This window comes from Trichechus manatus, unplaced genomic scaffold, assembly GCF_000243295.1.
Source record: "Trichechus manatus latirostris isolate Lorelei unplaced genomic scaffold, TriManLat1.0 scaffold00190, whole genome shotgun sequence".
NCBI lineage: Eukaryota > Metazoa > Chordata > Mammalia > Sirenia > Trichechidae > Trichechus > Trichechus manatus.
The window spans coordinates 3,187,594-3,194,462 of NW_004444126.1; positions in this window are offsets into that span (position 1 = coordinate 3,187,594).

Sequence of the window (6,869 nt, forward strand, 5' to 3'; positions counted from 1 at the left end):
AGACATACTAACCATTTGATACATTGACCCCTAAAATGGCTGTTCCCATGTCCTCTGACTTGGGCAGAAAAGTGACTTTATTGTGAAACTAGAGCCTTTCTTGGGGGCGTCTTGGAGCAATGGGTCAACCTCACTCATGTCCTGGCTTGTGCATCCTTGGGCAACGTGCGTCATCTTTTCTGATTACTGAATTTGTGAAAATATTATAATCGGTGCATCACTTGGGTGCTATTTTTATTATACACAATTAGCTTTGGAGTCAGAGAGAACTAGGTTTATACCATGACTCCACCACTTACCAATTAGGTGACCACAGGCAAGCAGCTCGACTTCTCTGAGCCTCAGTTTTCCTAATCTGTAAAATGGGGATAAATTGATAATAACTGCCAATGTCATGGGATACTTGTGAAGAATCAACGAAATAAGCAAATTTTCTGGCTCAGTGAAGCCAGATAATGAAAGCCAAGTTGGAATCAACTTGATGGCAACGAGGTTTTTAATGGCGCCATGATGAAGACTTTGTTTTTTTACAATGATTATTCCACCACCCATCTGTCAGTTTGTCATACTGTGGTGGCTTGCATGTTGCTATGATGCTGGAGGCTATGCCACCAGTATTTCAAATACCAGCAAAGTCACCCATGGTGGACAAGTTTAAGCAGAGCTTCTAGACTAAGGCAGACTAGGAAGAAGGGTCTGGCGATCTACCCCGAAAATTAGCCAAAGAAAACCTTATGGATCACAATAGAATATTGTCGGATATAGTGCTGAGAGATGAGTCCCCTGTGTTGGAAGGCACTACACAATGGCTGCAACAATGGACTCAAGCATACCAGTGATCGTGAAGATGGGGCAAGGCCAGCAATGCTTCGTTCTGTTGTACACGGGGTCATCATGAGTCAGAGCTGACTTGACAGCAACAATAATCATAATTATTATTACTATTCTGATATCAGGGATGACTTGTGATGGACCATCCATACCCTCTCATCAGGCTTTATGTTTATTCAACTGATGGCCAGCCAGCTGTACCTGTGGCCTGTTGTTGTGGAACAGTCTTCTGTACATGTGCCAGATGGATGGAATACAGGTTTCCATCCTCATTAATACAGCCACACACCTGGCTGACCCACTAGATCCTCCAAAGGGCTTGGCAATTTTCCATTCTTGAGCTCCAGTTTTTGTTGTTGTTGTTTTCATGTCTTATGTCTACTCACAGGGTAAACTTCCACCCCTCCAAGGATAAAGGTTGGATACTTGATGGAGAGTCATGGACGCCGGAAGCTCAGGGTCACCACTCATTGGGTAGCAGAAGGCATCCAAGTCTCAGACACCCATTGTCATTGTTCCAGTTATCTATTGCTACATAACCAACTAGCCCAAAATTTAGTGGCATAAAATACTTGATTATTAAATCTCTCAGTTCTGTGAGTTAACTAGAGTCCACCAGGTGGTTCTCGCAGTTGGATGGTGGCTAGGACTTCTGTCATCTGAAGTCTCCTTCATTCACATGTCTGGTGCCTGTGCTGGGTTGGCTGGAGCTTCTAGAGGCTTGTTGCACATCTCTATCCATGTAGCCTCTTCACATGGCTACCTTGGGCTTCCTCACAGCATGGCAGTCCTGGCATGGCTGGACTTCTTACATGGTGGCCGGAAGCAGAACTGCTGGTCAGTTAAGGGATACGCCTTGAACTGGCACAGTGTCATTTCTGCCTCACTAGTCACAGGCCCTCCCAGATTCAAGGGAGGGGAGAAATAGGTCCACTTCTTCGTGGTGGAGTGGCCAGGTCATACTGCAGGAGAGCATGCTGGAGAGAGAGATTGTTGCAGGCATCTTTGGAAAAGACATTTGGCCACAGTCATCATAAGGACCAGTTTATCACCACACCCTCAGACTATCAAATAACTTGCGAATTTCAGGGAAGTGCTGGTATCACCGGAATGTTCCCTAGCTTCAACTGGGCTACAAAATAAAAGACACACCTTTTCTCTACCATTTAAGTTGCAATGATTCCAAGCCCCCAAATGGCTAGATCATTTACAAACAGAGAAAAACGGGCTGCTTTGAGGGTTTCCTCACCTTCCTCCTTGAGACCAGAAACTGCTCCTCCCACCAGTGAAGCTGCTCCAGGCCTCCCCAGGCCCCCGATCTGGGCCTAGAGGCAGAGGTCATCTCTTACCCCTCTGACCTCAAAGTCCACCTCATTCTCTCCTCTAAATGAACACTCTGCAGGATGACTGATGACAAGAAGTACCATTCCTTTGTGTGAAAGCCCTAGTTCCACCTATCAAGGCATACTCTTGACCAAGTGACCCTAAGACTCCAATTGTAAGTCCATTTCCCAAGTCTGGATTATTCTGATCCAATTTTGTTCCCATTATCACCACTAGTGATTTTTTAATTTTTTCTTTTTTTACTTTTTATGTTGAAATAGTTACAGACCCACAGGTAGTTGCAAAAATAGTACATAAGAGTCCCGTGTCTCCTTCACCAGCTTCCCCCAGTGATGACATAATTGTAGTTCAACATCAAAACCAGGAAAGTGACATTCGTACAGTACTGTCAACGAGACTACAGACATTATTTGGTTTTCACCATTTTTTTCATGCATTCATTTGTATGTGTTGTGTATGTTTATGGATTTTGATAAGGTTCCAGACCAATGAATCTCAGGATTCTTGTTTCCCTGTTGTTTTAGAAGCAAGACCCTCCATACACATCCTTCCCCAAATAAAGTCCTATGTGGAAGCTCAATCTATACGACATATGAAGAGGCTGCCCTTATGAAGCCCCCATCCCTGCCCTCAACACCAGCTACGTCTCGTCAAAGCTCTTCATCATAGTCAAAGTTTTGCAGTTTTTTTTGTGTGTACTGATTTGATTCATGTTGATGTTAATAGTGCAGGAATCATTATTCTTAATTACTCATTTAGCCCCCATAGTCCATCTTGCCTAGCATATTCCTGTCATGCATTGTGGTAACTAGCTTCCAAGATGGCCCCCAGTGATCCTTACCTCCTGATGTTCACGCACTTTTGTATGTAGTCCCTTTTCATGCTGAATAGGGTTGATGTTACCAGACTAAATAAAGGATGTCCAGTTAAATTTAAATTTCAGAGAAACAGTGAATTTTTTCAAAGAATTTTGCAATATGGCATGGGATATACTTACACTAAAATATGATTTGGTATTTATTTGAAATTCAGATTTAACCAGGCATGCTGTATTTTTATTTGCTAAATCTGGCACCCCTGAATAGGACTGACCATGTAACCAATATGATACTGTGGAAATGACAGTGTGTGACTTGCAAGGCTAGGTCATGAAATACCTTGTGCCTTCCACCTTGGTTCACTCACATTGGGGGAAGCCAGCCACCACGCCAAGAGCACGCTCACCCAGCCCAATGGGGGGAGGTTCACATGGCAAGGAACTGGGGCCTCCTGCCAACAACCAGCACCAACTTGTCAGCTATGTCAGGAAAACACCTCGGAAGTGGATCTTCCAGTTCCACTCAAACCTTCAGATGACTACAGCTCTGGCCAACATCTTCACTGCAACTCCGTGAGACCTGAACCTGCTCTACCTAGCTAATCCATTCTCAAACTCCTACCACAGAAACTGAGATAATGTTCACTGTTATTTTAAGCTGCTAAACTCTGAGGTGTGCTGCAATAGATAACTAATACGTTAAAATAAAAAAAAACCAAACCTGCAGCTGTTGATTCCGACTCATGGTGACCCCATGTGTTACGACAGAACTGCTCTGTAGGGTTTTCTTGGCTGTAATCTTTACCGAGGGGTCCCAGTGGTGCAGTGGTTAAGAGTCTGGCTGCTAACCAAAAGGTCAGCAGTTCAAATCCACCAGCCACTCCGTGGAAGAAAGATGTGGCCGTCTGCTTCCATAAAGACTGCAGCCTTGGAAACCTAATAAAGCAGTTCTACTCTGTCCTATAGGGTCACCATGAGTTGGAATCAACTCGGCAGCAATGGGTTTGTTTTGTTTTGTTTTTGTTTTTTAATTTTATGGAAGGAGTCCTGGTGGCACAGTGGTTAAGTGCTTGGCTGCTAACCAAAAGGTTGGCAGCTCGAACCCACCAGCTGCTCTGCAGGAGAAAGATGTGGCAGTCTGCTTCCATAAAGATTACAGCCTTGGAAGCCTAATGGAGCAGTCCTATAGGGTCGCTATGAGTTGGAGTTGACTTGATAACAATGGGTTGAATTCTTATGGAAGCAGATTGCTCGGCCTGCCTTCCACTGTGCTGCTGGGTGGGTTTGAGCCAACAACCTTTAGATTAGTAGTCAAGCACAAACTGTTTGCATCACCCAGGGAACCTAACTAATACACTGGTCATCAATAAATATTTGTTAATGAGTAACTAAATGAATGAGTGAATGAATAATGAAGGCTGTGGTTGCTCACCTTGCCTGTGGCGTTTGAGGTTGTTGTTTTACAAAGAATGCCTCAGGCCTTTGGTACCTCATGTCCCAGTTTTCTATGGGAGGAGAGTCTTCACAAAGTCTTTAAAAAATAAGTAGGGTAGAAAACATCTGTAAGGAACATATAAAGGGAAATCAAATTTGCTATTATCAGCTGATCGGATTTTCAGTTCTGCCAGGCTCAGGACCGAATTTATATCTTTGGGACAAAATTCAAAATAAGAATAAAGTATGTGAAAATGTATAATGCCACTGTCCTAGAAAAAGTTCTTGTGCTAGACTTTAAATATATCAGCTTTGAAATGCCACTTATGGTTTGTTTCTATGGTACCAACCTATTTTAAAGTTGGAACTGAGCAAGGATTTTCCCGCCTCCCTTTTCTTTTGGAGGTAATATGGAAGCAGTGCTGTATGGCAGAGGCTATATAAGTGGTGGTTTAGGAGTGTGGGCTCTGCGGTGGTAATAGGAAGTATCTCTGAAGTCTGAAGAATTGCAGAGATGATGTATGCAGAGGGCTTGGCAGTGTAACCCTGAACACACTGGAATCACTCTATAAATATCAGCTCAACTGAGTAGACAGACATGGTATGGCCCTATGCAGGGTATGCCAGGAAGAACACTGGCCTGGAAGTCTGAACTTCTGGGTTCTAGGCCTGGCTCTGTTCTTAAACTTACTGTGTGGCCCTCAGCATGTCCCTCTACCAGCACCTCTAAGTTTCCTAGTGTTGTTATAACACAAATACCACAAGTGGGTAGCTTTGAAGATCAGAAATATATCTTCTTACAATTCTGGAGGCTAAAAGAGCACCCCCCGCCATGAGTATCTCTGTGTCCAATTGGCTCTTTTTATAAATCAGAAGTAATTAGAGTTAGAACCCACCCCACTCTGGTATGAGCTAATTAACATAAAAAAGAAAACTGTATTTCCAAATAGGATTATTTCCACAGGTATAGAGGTTAGGATTCCAACACATATTTGGCAGTGGGGAGAATGACATAATTTAATTCAAGAAAGCCTTCATGGCCTCATCTGTGAAAAGGAGAGGGATGGACCAATTAGTGTCAGAGGACCCTGTCAGGCTGCTGCCAAAGAACCTTGTTGCTTGGCAACCCCCTCTGGGAAGGCCACCTTCTGAGCACCTCATTGGCAATCTAGGCACGGGCCTGGATGTCACTGAGTCCCAAAGTAATGCTTTTTCTGGGCAGTGATAGGAGACGAAGACTGGTGTCACTCAGGGGCCTGAATCCAAATTTCTGGGAGCCTTTTCTCATTATCCTGAGGTTGGTCACTTTAGCCCAGAATTCCTGAAACACCACGGATCTTTGAGGCTGAGAAGGGTATGAGATTGTGTCTTTTAAATGAAAATAGCCACAGCTATTTACTAAGCTCTCGCTATGCCAGGGAGTCCCTGGGTGGTGCAAATGGTTAAAGCTTGGCTGCTAACCAAAAGGTTGGAGGTTCAAGTCCACCCAGAAGCACCTCAGAAGAAAGCCCTGACAATCTGCTTCCAAAAAATCAGCCATTGCAAATCCTATGGAGCACAGTTCAACTCTGACACACGAGGTCACCATGAGTCGGAATCCACTCGACGGCAACTGGTTTTTTTTGTTGTTGTTGTTTTTTTACTATGCCAGGAACTGTGCTAAGAGCTTTACAGGCATTAATTAGTCCGTTTTTGTCCTGAAAACAATCATTTTAGAGCAGCACCTTCATTATCCCCATTTTACAGATGGGGAAATTGAGGTGCAGAGAAGTGAAGCAACTTGCTCCAGGTCTCTAGGAAGCAGCTTCCCACACTTAAGCCCACTGTATTAGCTGGGCCCATTATATCAGTAGGCACTTAATACATTTATATTAGATGTGTGACTGAATAAATTATTTATCAACCTGTTTGAAACGACAAGAATGGAACGATTTCCTGGAGAGAACACTTGGGAATTCTAGTTTGCTCACTTATTCCCGTACACCGTCAAACTCCTCTAAAAGGTAACCATTCTGTGCCCACGATGGTGCTTATACTGAAGACCCAAAGATACAAGACACACAGTTGTGGTCTTCATTATTCCCATTTGAGGGCCATGTACCGGGCTCCTTACTGTATCACACTAATGCTCACAACTGTCCTATGAGCTAGTCCTATATCCCCATTTTACAGATTTAGAATCTGAGGCTGGCAAAGAAGCTTCCTTTGGCCAAGGTGGCTCGGCTATGCCCACATGGGTCATCATAGGTGGGCGTCGCGGTACAAAGTGGGCACGACAGGGAGACCGACATGCCGGGAAAAACGTCCGCTCGGGGACCTGCAAATCCCGGTTACCTTTCTTGTATCTCAGCCCCACGGTTTTAGAACCCAAGAACCTCTAGCATTCCACTGTTGCCATGGCAGCAGCGCGACATGAGTGCCACGCGCGTCATTTCCGGCGCGC